The sequence below is a fragment of the Gigantopelta aegis genome, chromosome 10 (assembly GCF_016097555.1).
Source record: "Gigantopelta aegis isolate Gae_Host chromosome 10, Gae_host_genome, whole genome shotgun sequence".
Classification (NCBI taxonomy): Eukaryota; Metazoa; Mollusca; class Gastropoda; order Neomphalida; family Peltospiridae; genus Gigantopelta; species Gigantopelta aegis.
The window spans coordinates 17051456-17069293 of NC_054708.1; the positions used below are offsets into that span (position 1 = coordinate 17051456).

The 17838-nt window shown below is 40.0% G+C and overlaps 1 long non-coding RNA gene across 4 annotated transcripts in view; it reads left to right on the top strand.

Moving 5' to 3' along the window:
• LOC121384495 overlaps positions 1 to 17041 on the top strand; it is a 38836-nt gene extending 21795 nt beyond the window's left edge. For all 4 annotated transcript variants that reach the window (XR_005959397.1, XR_005959398.1, XR_005959399.1 and 1 more), the window contains 2 exons: positions 318 to 450; positions 16675 to 17041. This is a non-coding gene — a long non-coding RNA (uncharacterized LOC121384495). The remainder of the gene's footprint in view (positions 1 to 317; positions 451 to 16674) is intronic.
• The last annotated feature ends 797 nt before the right edge of the window (positions 17042 to 17838 follow it).

The window sequence follows — 17838 nt, forward strand, 5'->3', positions numbered from 1 at the left end:
TGCTTCTATACAAATAAGGTTCAAGCACGCTGTCCTGGGACACACCTCAGCCATTTGGGCGCTATGTCCAGGGCAGTGGGTTAGTGGTTAATGTTTAGTGAGAGAAGTCTGTAGTTCAAGTCGCCTCACACCTACCCATTGTAAATTGTCATTATAATTGTAAATAATGATGATGATGATAATAATAATAATGATAATAATAATAATAATAATAATAATTATTATTATTATTATTATAATAACTGTACTGACTTCTGTATTTCAGAAGTAGTAAACAGACGAGGGTTCTAATTTTAAAGAAATCGTATTATTTACAGTTCGATTCCAAAAGTACCTCACTGCCAAAGGACAAATTGCCCATAATTGGAATATCATTGCAACCGGAAGTATGCAGTTGTGCGCTTTAATCATATGGTGGTTACAAAATCAAAAGTTGTCACCTTGGGCGAGGTTTGTTAATTTTTTCATCGATTTGATATTTTTTTGTGAAGCAACTCGTTTAATATGTTAAAATATTTATCATGGAGTTAAGCAAACTGATTTACAAATAAAAGGTATGTTTACAAATAAAAGGTATGTTAAAAAGTATTAAGTATTTGGGCTTACAATAATATATTTTTTTAAAACCTGTTTGCATTTATATAATACGATCCTGTTTAAGCTTCTCTGTGCTTAAAATGAGAATAACCGATGTACGTCGATTGATTAAAAGCTATCTCTTTTCGTGGACAAACCTATTTAAAGGCGCAGATTCTAGTTTTAGCCAGTGAAAATGAACACTAAGTTTAGTCAATCTACAAACCTGCAACACATTTGGATAAAGTTATAACAGAGAAACTAAAATCTGTGATGTTTAAACAGGGAAATATCGTCAAAAAATAACTACAGCTTGCCTGGATAACATTTACTTCTCAGACGAACGTGCGTTTTTAGAATTATGAAAAATGCATTTTGGGTTATTACAAAAACCTGGATGACCAGAACCAATTCAGGTGTACGAAAATTAATATTGTAAAATTATATATAAAACAAACCCTACGAACAAAACCCTGCTTTAATAGTGAAAAATACGTCATAACATTTAAAAACTAGGGTCTATCACTTTAAAATGTATCTCCTTCCGTGGACAAACCTATTTGGAATTTCCCATTCAACCTAGCTAGTACTCCACCACCACTAGTATACAAAATGTTATAGTATGTGCGTCCCTGCCTGTGGCAAAATACTTATAAAATATCTCTTCTAATCGATATTAAGAGTAATCTGTATGACTCCAGTGGTAGTTTCTCTCATTAATGTACAAGATAAAACATTGGGCTGAGGTTTCCGCTAAATATTTCATTCTAATGCGTTTCTACAGAGTAAAACGGAGGAAGAAGCGACTCCGCGCGAATTTGAGCGCTACCAGAGTGTGATTGACTCAATATAACATCTCCCCGGGCTGTGCACGGCTCAATTACTGAGATCACAGATAATTTGGTGGATTTCCTTCAAATTTGAAATTGCAGTTGCTGTTTTGTTGCAACAGGGAAATAGAGTAACACTTCCAAAATTGTGGAGGTTTTTAATGAGATTTATTTGCTCCATATATCGCGTGACTCAAATAAAACAGTACCCCTTTTTTAATTATTGACAGCTTGGAAATGTTTTTAAAGTAGCACAATAATATCATATAGGTATTACCAATTTTAGTACCACAACACTTTAATAATAATTTAAATGGGCAGATCCAATAATATACTTATAAATAATGACAAAATGAAAATTGCATCAATAAAGATAATGCCAGACTCTCGTGCTCTTAGGGTAGTGCACATCTAATGCACAAGCGAGTACTGTTATGTCTCATTGTGATGAAAGGGGCGGAGGATCGATCCCTGTCGGTGGATCCATTGGGCTGTTTCTCGTTCCAACGACTGGTATATCAAATACCGTGGTATGTGCTATCCTGTCTGTTGGATTGTGCATATAAAATATTTCTTGCTACTAATGGAAAAAATGTAGTGGGTTTCCTCTCTAAGACTATGTCAGAATTACCAAATGTTTGACATCCAATAGCCGATGATTGAGAAACCAATTTGCTCTAGTGGTGTCGTTAATCAAACAAAAACAAAACAAAACTATGTGATAAGATTTGCTAATCAAACACTGGCGGCCTTTCAGATTATGTTTCGACTTATTTTCACTGGAAAGTCTGATAATACGGAATCTTCACAAGATTTTTCGAAAACTGTTATGGTTTTCTGTAAGGGCGACAGTTATCACCAAAGCTTTATTTTACGGGGGAAAAAAGGATGAATATTCGAAAAAATTAGTTCTGTAAATTATCTGATGAAGACGATTAAAGACACTGAAACAAGGTACGTTAAACTTAAATCATGTTTCTGGCAATACATCTTTTTACATGCTGTTTTAATTCTGTCTGTGTTTAAAAGGCATACGACATTATATTTTTTAAAAGGCATACCACATTACATTTTTTACCACAAATATTTAATACCATATAATATTGAGTGCAACATAATGTTTTCCTGGTATAAATACCTTCTAAATTATTAATCAGTAAACAGGAGTGGCATAAGCGTACAAGACAGGGGGCAGGGGGAGCAACTGCCCCCTAGTGCTGGAGCAATACCTCAAATTCGGGCAAAAAATTATAGAGATATTCGGGGAAAATGTGCTAACCTGAGACCTTTCTACCATTTACTTCCATCATCCTACCCGCAAAATTAGTTGTAATCCGCATAAAAATGCTTAGTGATTCGTTTGTGACCCTATATAGCTGTTTTGTAGTTATATGATAATATGAATAAATGTTATTATCCAGATTCGGGCATTTTCGTTTCAATCGGGCAAAAAACAGCCTGGCCCCTTACAATAGTACTGGTGTAATGGGAGCCCGTACGCCTATAAGGATTGCAGTGCTTTCTTATTGTTGGTTGGTTGGTTTTTGATTTGTTTTTAAAGTTGTTATTATTAAAAAAAAAAAAAAGCGATATTTTAACTACATATTTCTTTAGAATGTGTATTGATACAATCATTCCATTAAAAAAAAGCAAGATATTGAAAACATTATTTCCAATGTCTAAATTGCCACTGTATTAGTAAACCTGTATTTGTAAGAATAAGAAACAGCATCTAGAAATGCCTTAACCACATTGTTATAACAACGAAAACCAGTAACGAATGAATGACATAAACAAGTTTTGCATGATTTCTGTCCTTAGCGATCTTACGTTGGCCTCTGACGTGGAAGACGCCAGCACATAATAATAGTTTTTGGAACTCGTCCATTTGTAGACTGTTATTTTTCTGACAGATTTCTCAAGACAATTATTGGAGCCAGCTTTAAGTATGTATACAGGTACACCTACAGGTACAGCGGTACTGGTGTAAGTACAGGGTCGATGAGTACAGATACAGATACATGTGCGAGTACATGTACTGTGGTACTGCTTTAAATACAGGCATAATGAGTACAGGTACAGGAACCTGCAGACATGATGGATATAGGTACAGGTACAGGTACACGTGCAAGGACAGATACAATAGTACTGGTGTAAGTAGGCCTACAGACATGATGGATATAGGTACAGGTACAGGTACACGCGCAAGGACAGATACTATAGTACTGGTGTAAGTAGGCCTGCAGACATGATGGATATAGGTACAGGTACAGGTACACGTGCAAGGACAGATACAATAGTACTGGTGTAAGTAGGCCTGCAGACATGATGGATATAGGTACAGGTACAGGTACACGTACACGTGCAAGGACAGATACAATAGTACTGGTGTAAGTAGGCCTACAGGTACAGACATGATAGTACTGGTGTAAGTAGGCCTACAGACATTATAGGTACAGGTACAGGTACACGTACACGTGCAAGGACAGATACAATAGTACTGGTGTAAGTAGGCCTGCAGACATGATGGATATAGGTACAGGTACAGGTACACGTGCAAGGACAGATACAATAGTACTGGTGTAAGTAGGCCTACAGACATGATGGATATAGGTACAGGTACACGTACACGTGCAAGGACAGATACAATAGTACTGGTGTAAGTAGGCCTACAGACATGATGGATATAGGTACAGGTACACGTACACGTGCAAGGACAGATACAATAGTACTGGTGTAAGTAGGCCTACAGACATGATGGATATAGGTACAGGTACAGGTACACGCGCAAGGACAGAGTACTGGTGTAAATAGTACTAGGGTACACGTGCAAGGACAGATACAATGTACTGGTGTAAGTAGGCCTACAGACATGATGGATATAGGTACAGGTACAGGTACACGTGCAAGGACAGATACAATAGTACTGGTGTAAGTAGGCCTACAGACATGATGGATATAGGTACAGGTACAGGTACACGTGCAAGGACAGATACAATAGTACTGGTGTAAGTAGGCCTACAGACAGACATGATGGATATAGGTACAGGTACAGGTACAAGTAGGCCTACAGACATGATGGATATAGGTACAGGTACAGGTACACGCGCAAGGACAGATACAATAGTAATAGTACAATAGTACTGGTGTAAGTAGGCCTACAGACATGATGGATATAGGTACAGGTACAGGTACACGTGCAAGGACAGATACAATAGTATAGGCCTACAGAATAGTACTGGTGTAAGTAGGCCTACAGACATAGTACTGGTGTAAGTAGGCCTACAGACATAGGTACAGGTACAGGTACACGTACACGCGCAAGGACAGATACAATAGTACTGGTGTAAGTAGGCCTACAGACATGATGGATATAGGTACAGGTACAGGTACACGTGCAAGGACAGATACAATAGTACTGGTGTAAGTAGGCCTGCAGACATGATGGATATAGGTACAGGTACAGGTACACGTGCAAGGACAGATACAATAGTACTGGTGTAAGTAGGCCTGCAGACATGATGGATATAGGTACAGGTACAGGTACACGTGCAAGGACAGATACAATAGTACTGGTGTAAGTAGGCCTACAGACATGATGGATATAGGTACAGGTACAGGTACACAAGACAGTACAATAGTACTGGTGTAAGTAGGCCTGCAGACATGATGGATATAGGTACAGGTACAGGTACACGTGCAAGGACAGATACAATAGTACTGGTGTAAGTAGGCCTGCAGACATGATGGATATAGGTACAGGTACAGGTACACGTGCAAGGACAGATACAATAGTACTGGTGTAAGTAGGCCTGCAGACATGATGGATATAGGTACAGGTACAGGTACACGTGCAAGGACAGATACAATAGTACTGGTGTAAGTAGGCCTACAGACATGATGGATATAGGTACAGGTACAGGTACACGTGCAAGGACAGATACAATAGTACTGGTGTAAGTAGGCCTGCAGACATGATGGATATAGGTACAGGTACAGGTACACGTGCAAGGACAGATACAATAGTACTGGTGTAAGTAGGCCTACAGACATGATGGATATAGGTACAGGTACAGGGTACACGTGCAAGGACAGATACAATAGTACTGGTGTAAGTAGGCCTACAGACATGATGGATATAGGTACAGGTACAGGTACACGTGCAAGGACAGATACAATAGTACTGGTGTAAGTAGGCCTACAGACATGATGGATATAGGTACAGGTACAGGTACACGTGCAAGGACAGATACAATAGTACTGGTGTAAGTAGGCCTACAGACAGACATGATGGATATAGGTACAGGTACACGTACATGATGGATATAGGTACAGGTACAGGTACACTGTGCAAGGACAGAGTACTGGTGTAATAGGTACTGGTAGGTACAGTAGGTACACGTGCAAGGACAGATACAATAGTACTGGTGTAAGTAGGCCTACAGACATAGGTACAGGTACAGGTACACGTACACGCGCAAAGACGCGCAAAGACAGGTACAAGTACACGTGCAAAGACAGATACAATAGTACTGGTGTAAGTAGGCCTACAGACATACAGGTACAGGTGGATATAGGTACAGGTACAGGTACAGGTACACGTGCAAGGACAGATACAATAGTACTGGTGTAAGTAGGCCTGCAGACATGATGGATATAGGTACAGGTACAGGTACACGTGCAAGGACAGATACAATAGTACTGGTGTAAGTAGGCCTGCAGACATGATGGATATAGGTACAGGTACAGGTACACGTGCAAGGACAGATACAATAGTACTGGTGTAAGTAGGCCTACAGACATAGGACATGTACATGCAAGGGATACAATAGTAGTGTAAGTAGGTACAGACATGATGGATATAGGTACACGTACACGTGCAAGGACAGATACAATAGTACTGGTGTAAGTAGGCCTGCAGACATGATGGATATAGGTACAGGTACAGGTACACGTGCAAGGACAGATACAATAGTACTGGTGTAAGTAGGCCTGCAGACATGATGGATATAGGTACAGGTACAGGTACACGTGCAAGGACAGATACAATAGTACTGGTGTAAGTAGGCCTACAGACATGATGGATATAGGTACAGGTACAGGTACACGTGCAAGGACAGATACAATAGTACTGGTGTAAGTAGGCCTGCAGACATGATGGATATAGGTACAGGTACAGGTACACGTGCAAGGACAGATACAATAGTACTGGTGTAAGTAGGCCTACAGACATGATGGATATAGGTACAGGTACAGGTACACGTGCAAGGACAGATACAATAGTACTGGTGTAAGTAGGCCTACAGACATGATGGATATAGGTACAGGTACAGGTACACGTGCAAGGACAGATACAATAGTACTGGTGTAAGTAGGCCTACAGACATGATGGATATAGGTACAGGTACAGGTACACGTGCAAGGACAGATACAATAGTACTGGTGTAAGTAGGCCTACAGACATGATGGATATAGGTACAGGTACAGGTACACGTACACGTGCAAGGACAGATACAATAGTACTGGTGTAAGTAGGCCTGCAGACATGATGGATATAGGTACAGGTACAGGTACACGTGCAAGGACAGATACAATAGTACTGGTGTAAGTAGGCCTACAGACATGATGGATATAGGTACAGGTACAGGTACACGTACACGTGCAAGGACAGATACAATAGTACTGGTGTAAGTAGGCCTGCAGACATGATGGATATAGGTACAGGTACAGGTACACGTGCAAGGACAGATACAATAGTACTGGTGTAAGTAGGCCTGCAGACATGATGGATATAGGTACAGGTACAGGTACACGTGCAAGGACAGATACAATAGTACTGGTGTAAGTAGGCCTGCAGACATGATGGATATAGGTACAGGTACAGGTACACGTGCAAGGACAGATACAATAGTACTGGTGTAAGTAGGCCTACAGACATGATGGATATAGGTACAGGTACAGGTACACGTGCAAGGACAGATACAATAGTACTGGTGTAAGTAGGCCTGCAGACATGATGGATATAGGTACAGGTACAGGTACACGTGCAAGGACAGATACAATAGTACTGGTGTAAGTAGGCCTACAGACAGACATGATGGATATAGGTACAGGTACAGGTACACGTGCAAGGACAGATACAATAGTACTGGTGTAAGTAGGTACCTACACGCGCAAGGACAGACAATAGTATGTAAGTAGGCCTACAGACATGATGGATATAGGTACAGGTACAGGTACACGTACAGATACGCCTGCAGACATGATGGATATAGGTACAGGTACAGGTACACGTGCAAGGACAGATACAATAGTACTGGTGTAAGTAGGCCTGCAGACATGATGGATATAGGTACAGGTACAGGTACACGCGCAAGGACAGATACAATAGTACTGGTGTAAGTAGGCCTACAGACATGATGGATATAGGTACAGGTACAGGTACACGTGCAAGGACAGATACAATAGTACTGGTGTAAGTAGGCCTGCAGACATGATGGATATAGGTACAGGTACAGGTACACGTGCAAGGACAGATACAATAGTACTGGTGTAAGTAGGCCTGCAGACATGATGGATATAGGTACAGGTACAGGTACACGCGCAAGGACAGATACAATAGGGTGTAAGTAGGCCTGCAGACATGATGGATATAGGTACAGGTACAGGTACACGTGCAAGGACAGATACAATAGTACTGGTGTAAGTAGGCCTACAGACATGATGGATATAGGTACAGGTACACGTACACGTGCAAGGACAGATACAATAGTACTGGTGTAAGTAGGCCTACAGACATGATGGATATAGGTACAGGTACAGGTACACGCGCAAGGACAGATACAATAGTACTGGTGTAAGTAGGCCTACAGACATGATGGATATAGGTACAGGTACAGGTACACGTGCAAGGACAGATACAATAGTACTGGTGTAAGTAGGCCTACAGACATGATGGATATAGGTACAGGTACACGTACATGCAAGGACAGATACAATAGTACTGGTGTAAGTAGGCCTACAGACATAGGTACAGGTACAGGTACACGTACACGCGCAAGGACAGATACAATAGTACTGGTGTAAGTAGGCCTACAGACATGATGGATATAGGTACAGGTACAGGTACACGTGCGCAGCAAGTACTGACAGATACAATATAGGTACTAGGTGTAAGTAGGCCTACAAGACTTTTATATGATGGCATGATGGAACCAGGTACAGGTACAGGTACACGTGCAAGGACAGATACAATAGTACTGGTGTAAGTACAAACACGATGGTTATAGGTACAGGTACACGTGCGAGTGCAGGTACAGCGGTACTGGCTTAAGTCCAAACACGGTGGTTATAGGTACAGGTACACGTGCCGAGTACAGGTACAGCGGTACTGGCGTAAGTCCAAACACGATGGTTATAGGTACAGGTACACGTGCGGGTGCAGGTACAGCGGTACTGGTGTAAGTCCAAACACGATGGTTATAGGTACAGGTACACGTGCGGGTGCAGGTACAACGGTACTGGCGTACAGGTACACGTGCGAGTGCAGGTACAGCGGTACTGGCTTTGCGAGTACAATTACAGAGGTACTTGTGAAGTAGAGGTATAATGAGTATAGGCGCAGTTACAATTAAAGGTTGAATTTAGATTCATAATTGACGTGTAATAAATGTGTATCACTTAAATATGAAGCACGCAGTGGCAATATTATGAAGTAAGCAGTGGTTTTACATAATTATATAAATAACATTTCCATATACTTACCATTTATGACATCCAATAGCCGCTGTGTATTTTTGTGCTGGGGTGTTGTTAAACATTGTTTCATTCATTCATTCATTCATTGCACATCTATATTAAATTATTTGTCTTTGCACGAATTATATTGGCTAATGACGTGCATACCTTTAGCGGTATACGTACAAAAAGAATATATCTCACATTTCAGATTTGCCAAGCCTAGAAAATAAACTTCGAATATATATGTTTTTAGTCCCCAAACGACGAAAATTTTAGACCACGAAAATGTCCGATTATACGGTAGTCCATGTATAATATACAGAGATATCAACACATTATTTTGAGACGGCCGCCACGCGTCACCAGGGAGATTGCTTCGTCTAGAGTGTGACGTGCATTCTTAGTCTCTATATGAGAAGATCTGGTTAGACCCACACAGTAAGACTTTATTTACTTCAAGTGACATTTCAAGGTTGTCTCTCCGTGCACTGTTGGCCGAATTTAGTCGACTCTTTTAGCAACAGCCCGTGCACTGTGAGCCGAAGTTAGTCGACTCTTTTAACAACAGCCCGTGCACTTGTAATGAATTTCGCACTCAAGTAGGAAATGAAATCATGCCACTTGAAATTTTACCCGGGTCCAGCTACCCCTTTCAGTTGTAGACTTCAATGTAATTAACACTAAATAGGCGGCCTTGACATACCACGTCTAAATACTAGTATCAGACAGACTACATAACAGTGGAACAGATTATATATTTATTCAAGGGGGTCAACACAGAAAACAGTCCTCAACATTTCGCAATACAAAGACAGTTGTCATTTAAATTTTAATAGTTATTTACAAATAAATCTAAGTTCCCTTTTAATTAACACCTCCCCATCACAACAACGTTCACCAATACTAAATGAGATTGAGATATCCGCTAGCTCTTCTCAACACACGAAAAAACAACTCCCTATTATAGTCTAACGGCACCCTTTTCGTTAGCTCCGTTTTGCTAATTCGGAAAGCGTTTTCTTCAACAAGTCAAACCCCGAATCCTACTTCCTATTATAGTCTAACGGCACCCTTTTCGTTAGCTCCGTTTTGCTAAGTCGTACCTCTTACTGAGGTGTAAAACATGAACTACGACAGAAATAAGACCGTAACTTATCACTCTCGTTCCAGCCAGTGCACGACTGGCATATCAAAGACCGTGGTATGTGCTGTCCTGTCTGTGAGATGATGCATATAAAAGATCCCATGGTACTAATGGAAAAAAGTAGCGGGTTTTTCACCCTAAGACTATATGTCAGAATTACCAAATGTTTGATATCCAATAGCCGATGATTAATAAATCAACGTGCTCTAGTGGTGTCGTTAAACAAAACAAACTTCCAGTCGTACCTCTTACTGAGGTGTAAAACATAACCTACGACAGGAATAATCCCATAACTTATCATTGGTATCTCGTTCCAGCCATTGCACCACGACTGGCATATCAAAGACCGTGGTATGTGCTATCCTGTATGGGATGGTGCATATAAAAGATCCCTTGCGACTAATGGAAAAATGTAGTGGGGTTTTCTCCCTAGGACTATATGTCAGAATTACCTAATGTTTGACATTTAATAGCCGATGATTCATTAATTAATGTACTCTAGTGGTGTCGTTAAACAATAACAACAAAAAACTTCCAGTCGTACCTCATGATGTGTAGAACATGACCTATGACAGAAATAATACCGTAAGTTATCACTGGTCTCTCGTTCCAGCCATTGCACTGCGACTAGCATATCAAAAACTGTGGTATGCGCTATCCTGTCTGTGGGATGGTGCATATAAAAGAGCACTTGGTACTAACGGAAATTTTTTTAGAGGGTTTTTCTTCCTAAGACTATATGTCAGAATTACCAAATGTTTGACATCCAATAGCCGATGATTAATAAATCAACGTGCTCTAGTGGTGTCGTTAAACAAAAAACAAACAAACAAACAAACTCATCATGAGGTGTAAAACATGAACTATGACAGGAATAATCCCATAATGTATCACTGGTCTCAAAGAATAGATGTGGAATAAACAGAATGACATCGTCTTGGTTAATGAACTACATGTATTGATATCGGAATGCATCGTTAAAGCTAGTAATAATACTCCATCATTGTAATGCTATTTTGGTGTGATAAAGTCATACCCAACTACAGCCACTGAACATGCCACATATACCTGCAAATACAAACATTATACAGTGTTCTAGCTAGGATTTGATGAGGGCAGGGCGCTCACTTATTATGCAAACATTATGCAGTGTTCTAGCTAGGATTTGATGCGCTCACTTATTATTAGGGCACTTTCTGCGGGAATAATGTTTTATGAAGGCAGTAATTTATATGAAACTTATGGATTTAATGCTAGTTGTATGGATGCACTGCTGGACATACACTGGTCAGTTTCATAGTTAACATCTTTGGGTTGTTACATACACAAAAAAATTAACTAAATTCTGAGGTATTTATATACAACTTAGCACCATGCAACATCAATAGGGACACACAACTGATCTGTTTATTTCAAAGATTGCAACATCTTCTGTTTTTTACACTTAGGAACTTCTCTGTTGTCTTATTTAGCAGTGTTTCAACGTGAATGAATTTTCAGATAAGTTTAATTTGAAGTAACTTGCTTACAGTTGGAACATTTAGTTTGCTCCTTCTGTCTGTTTTTATCATTTTCAACTGAGAAAACACTATTTCACATTCAGCACCGCTCAAAGGCAGAGTTAGTGGTACAGACACCAGCTTGCCTAGCAGTGGATACATTGCCTGTACACAGTCCACTTTTATCAGGGCCCAAAAGCACTTTTCCAATCCCAGGGAGTCATCAAATGTGCTGGATGACATCAATGAAGGAAATTTTGTCCACTCCATTAGAAGGTTCTATTCAAGCATATTGAAGTGAACAACAAGAGCTTCCGTCTCCATTTCTCCATACAATGCAGAAACATCCTCATCATCCAATATTGCCAAAGAACTAACTATATCGCTATCCTGAAATGTGATAAAATAATAGAAAAATGTATAACTTACAAAACATATTCAATTGAACTTTCTTTTTTTCTGTATCATTTTAATGATAACAATTCATTTAGGCAAATACTTGTAACTATTAAAATATTAACCGGGTACCTGCCAACTTTAAAAAAATATATATTATTATTATTTTAATTAAAAAAAAATTGTATTAAAATGTAAAATATATTCACAGCTAAATCTACCGGTAGTTTATGAAGATTTTTATAAAACAAAATTATATATCAGTAGTATGTACATGTCAAACATATCGCGCATACCAGTCTCTTATGCATTGCAGCTTTTCGCATCCCCACTACACTCCACCATTTTCGGCAAGATACGTTTGACTACAATTAACCAGACAGAGTGAGTGAGTTAAATAGAATATCAGGTTTCTACGTTTTGAAATTGTGGTTATTTGGCGAGGTTTAGATAACCCCTATCAAGTAATATTTTTGTAATATGTTTCAGTCAAAAGCGATATAGAAATTATTAGTTTTATCGTGTAGAGACTACTACAGGAAGTCGGACAATAGCAGGTGCCCAAAAGCATCTTGGTAAAGGCATAGCCAGCCTACAAGTTATGTGTTTCCAAATTTTAAATAAAATACTTTGATTATATTTCAAAGTCTGTTGTGTCACAACATTACAATTTTTGTACCTTTTTCTGTGAAAATAAACTCAAATTTATGAAGAAGATCTACATCACTGGCTGCTAGTGACTTTGACGTCAGACGCTGTTCCAAAGTAAACATTCTTTGCAAAAAGCTACTTGCCCTTTTGTTTCAATTCAAAACGCTGGCTAGTTCCGAATGTGAGCGAATAATGGAGAATTGGAAAAATAAGACGTAATTTGACGTGTAAATGGCTGTTTGAAAAATGAGAAAACGACCTACCTGAAAATTAAGCAAACATCCGTCATGCGCACAATTCATTGCCTAGTGACATGGTAACACTTCCAATTATCAGCTAGGGGTTATCAGGTCAATAGGAAACATGGTTGCATGATAAAGGGTTTTACGTGCATGTTCAGAACAAGCTGTTGTAACACACGCCTGTTATGGGCGTAAGTGTTGTCTCTCGCCAACTCTTTCGTTGATAACAGAAAATGGGGGTGGGAGGTGGGAAAGAAGGCTGGGAGCACATGCAGTCCGACCGGGGTCGGTAACAGCGGCCAGACAGAGTGCGTAAACTATCGATAAATTGTTTTTGAGCTGCGTTCGTTAACCAATCAAATATCGGGTGAATGTTCGCGATGTTCTCTGTAGTTGAACGCAATCTTTATGTCGGAGTTGGTGTACCATTAACCGTAACTTACGGTCGTGTCGACCATAACATAACATGCTACGTGTACATCGATTTTATCAAATCGCTTAAGTGATAAAATAATGTCAAATTAATGTCAGTGATATGCCCACCGTTCGCGAGCACCTAATATAATCGCTGTTTTCAAAGTGGTTCATGAGTGCATCTCATCATAGCTCTATGTATTCCAATGAGCTTTGTCATGTGCTAGTTTTGATTTAGTAAACTATTAGCAGTCCTCTTAAGTGGTGCGAAGGGGATGTTGGCGGTGGAGGGTGTGTGTGTGTGTACGTGCGTGTGTGTGTGTGTGCGCGCGCGCGTGTGTGTGTGTGTGTGTTTGTGTGTGTGTGGGTCTACTCGGGAATGACTGTCCACGTATAGAGGGGGTAATAGACAGATTCGTGGAATCAATCATTCCACTCTGTAGTACGGTCTTGATCGTGGATAGGCACATTGTGACTGAAATGGTTATACGTGACCTACTAGCGCTCGAGTGCCCTCTAGCCCTGGCCTGGTTATGCATATGTTGTACCTGACACAGCAAATGAAAACTCACGAGCTGTATGTCATAATACGCAGGTTGTATTGATATTTGTATCAAAAATGTACATGTAGTACAACACAGATTAATAGTCTAGACTTGCCAGCAGAGCCAGTTAACCCTAGTAGCACATGTAGCACGTGCTACGGGGCCCGCGTTTCTTGGGGCCCACGATGATGTGTACATTTGTTTTTCCGAGGTCATTTCCCCCCTCTCCTGGAAAGGCGGACCCGCTGTTATTTGTGCTACAGGCCCCGCGGATCCTTAAACCGGCTTTGCTTGCCAGCATGGCCATACTTCCGAAAACTCGCCATTGGAACGATTGGTGGATTTTATCATTACACGTTTTTCACACCTTTGTTTATCGTCTACATCTTTTGTTCAGGCCTACCTGGAACCAAGGGACTAACACAAACACGCCAGAGCTGTGTACCCACAGTGTTTCTGTTGCTGCTGTTATTCGTCATGACTCCGCAATCGTCATTTCGAAGGAAATGTTTTATTTAACGATTTTATTTACGGTTATATGGCGTCGGACATATGGTTAAGGACCACACAGATATTGACAGAGGAAACCCGCTGTCCCCCCTTCATGGGCTACTCTTTTTCGATTAGCAGCAAGGGATTTCGTACAAAGTGAGAAAGTGAACGTTTGTTTTGTTTACCGACACCACTAGAGCACATTGATTTGGATGTCAAACAAATTTTTAGGGGAAACCCGCTACATTTTTCCATTAGTAACAAGGGTTCTCTTATATGCACCATCCCATAGATAGAATAACACGTGCCACGGCCTTTGATATACCAGTCGTGGTGCACTGGCTGGAGCGAGAAATAGCGGGTATCAATCTCAGACCGACCGCGCATCAAGCGAACGCTTTACCACTGGGCTACGTCCCGCTCCTCCCACAAATTGAAGGCCATACACGAACATATATCGGATCAAATGTGACTTTCAAGGGGCGGGATTTAGCTCAGTCGGTTGAGTGCTCACTTGATGTGCTTGCGTCGCAGGATCGAATCACCTCGGTGGATCCATTCAGCTGATTGGGTTTTTCCTTGTTCCAACTAGTGCACAACAACTGGACAAAGGCCATGGTATGTGCTTTCCTATCTGTGGGAAAGTGCATATAAAAGATCCCTTGCTGCATTAGGAAATATGTAGCGGGAAGATTACGAGTAAGAATTACCAAATGTTTGACATCCAATAGCCGATGATTAATTAATCAATGAAACAAAACAAACAAATCTTCTTTCAAATTACAGAGAAACATACGATTTATATCATTATCTGATGCATACAAAACGTAAAACTGCCTCTTTTGTGATATATACCAGTCGTGGTGCACTGACTGCAATGAGAAATAATTAGACCAATTTTAAAAATACGAACAATGCATTTCGCGGTATTAGAAACATGAGGATCACCACAAACACTTGAGATGTACGGAGATGCATAATCTAAGCAATACAATCTAAATAATGTCTAATTTCAATAATCAACAACAGCTCAATTAGTGAAAAATATGCGGTAGAGATTTTAAATAACGGTCGTTTTCTTAAGAGAAAAAAAGCAGTAATCTCAACCAATCAAATGGAAAACAACTTGTATACGTAAATTATCCTTCCACCTTACAAACGAATATCACCTAGTCACGGGTCGTTGAGATTAGATTCAAGGATGCCAAATAATGCAAACATTAAAGTATTATATTCTAAATCATGATTTCTGCTGTGGGTTTTTTGTCCCTTCTATTTGTAATCTAACAAAGCACTGACAAAGATGTGGCGTTTTGAAACATGTTCGCCAGACTTGATTTTTATGCTATCGCTTGTGTGTCAAACTAGGGGACTTAATCTTACAAGAAAACTCGAAAACCAAATGCGAAGGTAGATAATAATATTGTTTCAAGAACTATTAGCACAATTTTAGTTGGGAGTGTCCTGTTTGAAGCTCAACAAGTGTCAATCTGCCCAATTGCAAAACTTACAGAGTGGCACCATCTAGTTTTGCTATCTACACATTAAAATCCCTTTATACATGGAAATTCCAGGTTATCGCAAATTCCTGCAGGCTACACTAATTGCACCGGTTGGGAAGTACAACAGTAAGACATCCACTCACTCAAAGAAAATATTTCTCCTGACTTTGAGGCTGTACTCCGCCATCATGACACCATTGATGATTGATAACAGTCAATGCTTCATTACAGCGGTGAAACACGTTTTCAGAACGGTACGACAGACGTACATGCTAAATAAGAGGCCCACTTTCCACATATTGCAAACGGTTATCGCTATATAACAACTGACAGCAGGATATGTAGATATTGTGATGAGTTTCTTCACACACACATAAATCTACTACACTTAATTAGGATAAAAGCGGGGAAAAAAACCAACATATGTACAAACATACAAGATGTGAAAATCAACCCTCTCTCTCTCTCTCTCTCTCTCTCTCTCTCTCTCTCTCTCTCTCTCTCTCCGTATGCCTCTCTCCCTCTCTCTCTCGTCTTGTCTGTCTCTCTTCTTCTCTCACTCTTTCTCTCTGTGTATCTGTTTAAAACACAAGGTACATTGTTTCGATTAGATTCACCTTGAACCACTTACTTCTATTTTCAGGATGATCCATATATTGGAATCTCGTCCTGACAATGTTGTTTACTCAAAATGGATGTCGTCGCATTTGCTGTCGGAAATATATTGCAGATGAGAGAGCATGATTGCACGAGGTCATAGCTTTGTCACAATCTGGTGTCGTCTCTTCAGTCTGTTTATCTAACAGTTCCTCTGTCTGTCTCTGTGTGTCTGCCTGTCTGTTTGTTTGTCTCTGTCTGTATATATCTCACACACGTAACCACACGCATAGGCTTTCTACCAGGTTATGGTTTTAAAATTGGACACTGCATTTCATGCACGTTGACAGTTTTTAAACAGCAGCTCTGTTACAACAATGTATCAACAAATGAAAACAAAATGTGTTCATTAAGTTCCACGATTTTGTTGTACATAATTTTACCCACCCTACCCTCTAGCTGGAACACTAAGAAGAAAAATTCAACTCACAATGTGTACAATTGTACAACTTTAATTGAAACCAAAGCCGACAGTGCCTTATAGCACCTTATGACAACACCTTAAGGAAAAATCGCAACATAGCAGTCGTCTGATTGGGATGGGGTACAGATCCTTTAGGCCCTGTAGGCCCCGCCTAAATACGCTCATGACTTGAGTAGGACTCATGTATTTCAAACTTCTAATAGACATCCATGGTTTTTAAATGGCAAAATTGGCATCTCATATCGATGTTATTTTTGAGATCTCGCTTGCCATATAAACCTACATAAGCACTTAAACATACACACACACTTAGCTACCAATCCGAAAAGTCAACCAAGTGATTTCGGACGCTTTTGATATCAGACTAATTAAAAATCTATGTTGGATCTCTTCACCAGTTTGGACACTTCGGACATCACACTAACTAAAAATCTGTTTGATCTATTCACCCATTTGGACACTTCAGACGTCAGACTAACTAACAAATCTATGTTGGATCTCTTCACCAATTTGGACACTTCAGACGTCACACTAACTAAAAATCGATGTCGGACCTATTCACCAATTTGGACACTTCAGACATCACACTAACCAAAATTCTATGTTGAATCTGTTCACCAATTTGGTACTCACTAAACAGTTTGGTGTCTAGCTCATGGACTATGACAGCCGCCGATTTAGAGATGCGAAACTTTAATGCCGATGGCTTAGCCACTACTCCGCCGA